The 5609-nt window shown below is 47.9% G+C and overlaps 1 protein-coding gene across 4 annotated transcripts in view; it reads right to left on the bottom strand.

Annotated features, from left to right (window-relative positions):
* Nucleotides 1-5609, bottom strand: part of HDAC11 (histone deacetylase 11) — a 27450-nt gene that overhangs the window by 16592 nt on the left and 5249 nt on the right. The window lies entirely within an intron of this gene.

The following is a 5609-nucleotide window of genomic DNA, read 5'->3' as shown; positions in this document are numbered from 1 at the left end:
AGTTAGTTGGAGGTCTCACAATTACAAATTTCAAAATTTGCTCCAAAGCCACAATAACCACAGTAAGCCACAGTAAGAATACCAAAATAGTGTGGTATTGAACAGACATATAGATCAAATGAATAGAATTGGCTGGGCACAGTGGCTCACACATGCCTGTAATCCCAGTACTGTGAGAGGCTGAGGTGAGCAGATCACTTGAGGTCAGGAATTCAGGACCAGCCTAGCCAACATGGTGAAACTCCATCTCTACCAAGAAACACAAAATTAGCCAGGCGTGGTGGCACACACCTGTAGTCCCAGCTACCTGGGAGGCTGAGATGGGAGAATTGCTTGAACCCAGGAGATGGAGGTTGCAGTGAGCCGAGATGGAGCCACTACACTCCAGCCTGGGCTGTCGAAAGAGTGCAACCCTTTCTTAAACAAACAAACCAAAAAAATGAATAGAATTGAGAGTCGTCCAGAAATAAATCCATACATCTATGGCCGGTTGATTTTCTACAAAGGTACCAAGACCATTCAATGGGGGAAAAGCAACCTAACAAATGGTGCTGGGAGAACTAGATATCTGAATACAAAACAATGAAGTTGGACTCGCCTCACACATATACAAAAATTAACTTAAAATTTATCAAGGCCTAAATATAAGTGAAAACTATAAAACTCTTAGAAGAAAACACATGGGGTAAACCTTCACGACCTTGGGTTTGGCAATGGATTCTTAGATATGACACCAAAAGAAAAGGAATAAAAGAAAAAAAAGATAAATTGGACTTTGGCAAAATTAAAATTTTTTGTGCATCAAAGGACATTATCAAAAAAAGACAACCCACAGAATGGGAGGAGTTATTTATAAATTAAATAATATCCAGAATATATAAAGAACCCTACAACTCAACGAAAAGACAAGCCAATTTTAAAAATGGGCAAAGGACTTGAATAAACATTTCTCCAAATGAGATATACAAATAGCTAGCCAGCACATGAAAAGATCCTCAGTGTTAATTAGCCATTAGGAAAATACAAATTAAAACCATGAGATACCACTACACATCCAGTAAGATGGCCACACTGGGGGGGAAAAAAAAAAACAGAACAAACAAACAAAAAAAACACCAGAAAATAACAAGCATTGAAAAGGATGTAGAGAGACTGGGACCCTGGCACATTACTGGTGGAAATGGTGCAGCCCCTGTGGAGATCACCTTGGCGGTTCTTCAGAAAATTAACAGAATTACCATGTGACCCAGTAATTCTACTCCTAGGTGTATACCCCAAATAACTGAAAACAGGTATTCTAATAAATACTCGTATGCACATGTCCACAGCAACACTACTCACAATAGCCAAAAGGCCTATAAACTAATGAAGGGATAAACAAAATGTAGTGTTTTACAATGGAGTATCATTCAGCTGTGAAAAGCAATGAAGTACTGATACATGCTACAACACAACACAGATGAACCTTGAAAATGCTGTGCTTAGTGAGATAAGCCAGACACAAAAGGTCACATACTGTATGATTCCATTTATATGAAATATCCAGGATAGGCAAATCCATAGAGAGAATGCAGGTGAGTGATCACCAAGGGGACTTGGGGGAATAAATGGGGAGCAACTGTTTAAAGGACACAGCATTTCCTTGTGGAGTGATGAAAATGTTTGGGACTAGAGATGATGGTTGCACCACTTTGTGAATGGGCTAAACACCACTGAACTGTACACTTTAAAGTGGTTAACGGCTAATTTTATTATGTAAATTTTACCACAATTAAAAAAAAAATTTTTTTTTTTTTAAAGGAGAGAGGAGCCCCTCTCAGGGAAGAAGAAGAGAAAGAGAGTTGGAGACCAAGAGGAGCTCATTCCCCTAGAGACTCTCCAGGGTCCCTCCAGGTGCTCCATGGAGTTATGGTCTGTGTTGCCTCTTCACACTGTACTGGAACTCATGGGAGATAGTTCTGCCCTGGGATATTTGCACTTGCTGTTCCTTCTGCTTGGAATGCCCGTCCCTGAATGACCACATCACCCACTACCTCACTCCCTTCCCGTCTGATTACATGTCACCTGTGATCACGGTAGTAAGCCCTTTCCTGACACTGGTTTAAAACTGCCACCCTCTCACCAGCTCTCCCCACCCTCTTTCCTGCTGTCCCTTCCTTTCTTCACGACACTCAGCACCATCTAACATTATCTCATTACTTAATTATTACATTTATTATCGACTCTCTCACCTAAATGCCAGCTCCACCAGGAAAGGGATCTTGTCTGTTGCTCCATCCCATCCCCACAGCACCTAGATCACAGAGGGGTGCCCTCTGAGCACTTGCTGGATCCATGTGTCCTGAGCACCGTCCAGTGCAGAGTGCACAGGGGCAAGATGTCAGATGCTGCCCAGCACTAACCCACACTCCATGGCAAACGGTCACCCAAGAATCAACCAAAGGCAAGAGCCCAGTGCTGGGGTGCTGGGGAGCTCAACCGCCACCCTCAGAGGGTGGACCTTGGACCTTGCACACAGTAGGAGCTTGATAAACATGGGTTTCCCTGAATTGACATCTTGCAAACATCAAGCTCCTGCTTCTCCTTCAGTGCCCTGTTTATTAAGTATCAAAGGCCACACCAGCACAGAGTCAGGCATGAGCCCTAGGCAGGGGATGGGGGCAGAATAGGATGAGGCAGGGGAGAGGGTGGATGTTACACAGTACCCACAGAATGACCAGGGAAAAGCAGCCTGAGAAACCTGCAGGACTCTCCAGGGTACTCTCTGGATGCCCACAGCAGAGGAAGGAGAAAAGAAACATTGCAGACATCTGCGGGGAGGTGGGAGATGTTCCTGAGCTGCAGCCCTAGCTGCCAGATGATGTCTGAAATGGGCTTGGGTCCCACCTGGGCAGCAAGGGCATGTCACACCATATCACCCTCCTGCTAAAAACCCTCTTGTGACTGTCCAAGGTCCCTGGAACAAAATGTACACTCCTCCCACGGCCTGCAAGACTTATGTGGCCTGGGGCTCTGGCCTCCCTGACTGCGCCACGTACGAGTACAATGTTTTATTCCCTTCCCTCCAGCCTCCCAAGCATTCTTCTCCCCTTTGGGAGATCAAGTCCCCTCCACCCTCCAGGCCTGGGATTCTGAAACATTCTTCCTTCAAAGCTATACACGAGGGCCAGGAGTGGTGGCTTACACCTGTAATCCCAGCACTCAGTGAGGCCGAGGCAGATGGATTGCTTGAGGTCAGGAGTTCAAGACCAGCCTGGCCAACATGGTAAAACTCCATCTCTACTAAAAATGCAAAAATTAGCTATGTGTGGTGGCAAGTGCCTGTAATCCTAGCTACTTGGGAGGCTGAGGTAGGAGAATCACTTGAAGCAGGAGGCAGAGGTTGCTGTGAGCCAAGATCACACCACTGTACTCCAGCCTGGGCGACAAAGTGAGATTCAGTCTCAAAAAAAAAAAAGAAAAAAAAAAAAAAAAAACCTCTACATGAGTATCACCTGCTTCTTTGTTTTAGTCTCAACTCAAACATTACCTCCTCTGGGAGACCCTTCCTGACCACCCAATTACCCTCTATTTTTCACTTTCTTCATAGCCCTTGGTGCTCTCTGAAATGCTGTTGGGTGGTTGCTTCCTTAATTTTAATCTTCCACAACTCAAATGCAAATCCATGGGGACAGGGAGCCTTGCTGTCTTATACTCTCTGTACTCAGCACACAGTTGGCATTCAATACAGACGTGTTGAATGACTACTTCTTCATCTTTTTTTTTTTTTTTGAGATGGAGTTTTGCTCTTGTTGCCCAAGCTGGAGTGCAGTGGTGCGATCTCAGCTCACTGCAACCTCTGTCTCCCAGGTTCAAGCGATTCTCCTGCCTCGGCCTCCTGAGCAGCTGGGATTACAGGCATGTGCTACCATGCCTGGCTAATTCTGTATTTTTAGTAGAGACAGGGTTTCTCCATGTTGGTCAGACTGATCTCGAACTCCCGACCTCAGGTGGATCTGCCCACCCCGGCCTCCCAAAGTGCTGGGATTATAGGCGTGAGTCACCGCACCTGGCCTACTTCTTCATCTTAATAGGTGCTGTAGAAACCATTATGTTTCTCCTTTCGTTCTGGCTGCCAGGGAGCTCCAAGCCAAATATGCAGCTGGATCACCATCTTGGTTAACTTTTTCAGTGGACATATGTGAATTCTCCTCCTACCCTCGACCTCAGTTTTCTACTTGGGACTCTACCTGTTAATACTTTTATTGTTTTATTTTAAGAGACAGTCTCACTCTGTCATACCAGCTGGAGTACGGTGGTGTAATCATAGCTCACTACAGCTTCAAACTCCTGGGCTCAAGGTCTCCTGCCTCAGGCTCCCAAGTAGCTAGGACTACAAGTGCATGCCACTACACCCAGCTATTTTGTATTATTATATATCACATAGTAAGCTGCTTTCAGGCTTTTGGGGGACCAAGGCCAGGCATGCAGCCTGCCCTACACAGTTCCCCTGAAGGCCCCTCAAATGGGTGGGGCCCTGGAGCCTAGGCCCCCACCCCCAGCCTGATTCACTCATACCCTGGCCCCATTCTGTTTTGGTTTCTCCCTGCCCCAGCTGAGTGCCTCCTGTTCCTGCCTTCCCCTCACCCACGGGACTCTGGCAGGCATGTCCTCCTGGCCCAGCCCTAGGCTGCGGACTGTGACCACGCATGCCTGGGCCCCAGGAAACCAGGGCAGCCAAGCACTGGGCTTCCTGCCAAGGCCTCACACCCCTCTCTCTCCTAGAAGCCAGGTTTCAACCTCTTCCTGGTAATCTTTCATGCGCTCACACTGTCATGGCCCTATCTAGAATTCTCACAGCTCAGGCTGGGGTTGGAGAGCAGGGAGGCAGCAGCCCTGACTGGGAACCTTGAAGACTGGACTGGATGACCGTCCAGGGGTCTCCCCTAGGCCCGGCCAACTTCCCAGGTGATCTTGAGCGAGCACAGTCTCTTTCTGGACGTAGGCTTTTCCACCTGTGGAGCAGTGGGGCCTGCTGGCCTCAGGAATCCACTGTGGCTCTAAGTCTAAGGTGATCCCAGCCAGGGAGCCTGGAGGTCGGGGCTCCCACACTCTTGGGGCAGATAACCTGAGGCATCCCTGACCGCAGGGCAGGCTGGCAGCACCACATTCCAATGCAAGCCCCTGCCCCAACCTCCCCTCTGTTCCCACAAAGAGCACTGAACTGAATGCCTCAGCCCTCAGAACTTCAGCCACTAACGGGAGCTGTGTTCTCCCGTGGAAAGAGGTCACAAGCAGGCAGGCAGTGTGCCCAGTTCAGTCTACAGGTGGGCTTTTACAATCTTATAATGAGTGCCACATTAAGAAATCAGGGCCAGGTGTGGTGGCTCACACCTGTAATTCCAGCTACTCGGGAGGCTGAGGCAGGAAAATCATTTGAACCCAGGAGGCAGAAGTTACAGTGAGCTGAGATTGTGCCACTGCACTCCAGCCTGGGCAACAAGAGTGAGACTCTGTCTCCAAAAAAAAAAAAAAAAAAGGCCGGGCGCGGTGGCTCAAGCCTGTAATCCCAGCTTCTCGGGAGGCTGAGGCAGGAGAATCACTTGAACCCGGGAGGCAGAGGTTGCAGT

Source organism: Colobus angolensis, unplaced genomic scaffold (assembly GCF_000951035.1).
Source record: "Colobus angolensis palliatus isolate OR3802 unplaced genomic scaffold, Cang.pa_1.0 Scaffold31, whole genome shotgun sequence".
NCBI classification, from domain to species: domain Eukaryota; kingdom Metazoa; phylum Chordata; class Mammalia; order Primates; family Cercopithecidae; genus Colobus; species Colobus angolensis.
Note: the sequence above shows the minus strand (reverse complement) of the source record. Positions and strands in the feature narration are given on the sequence as shown.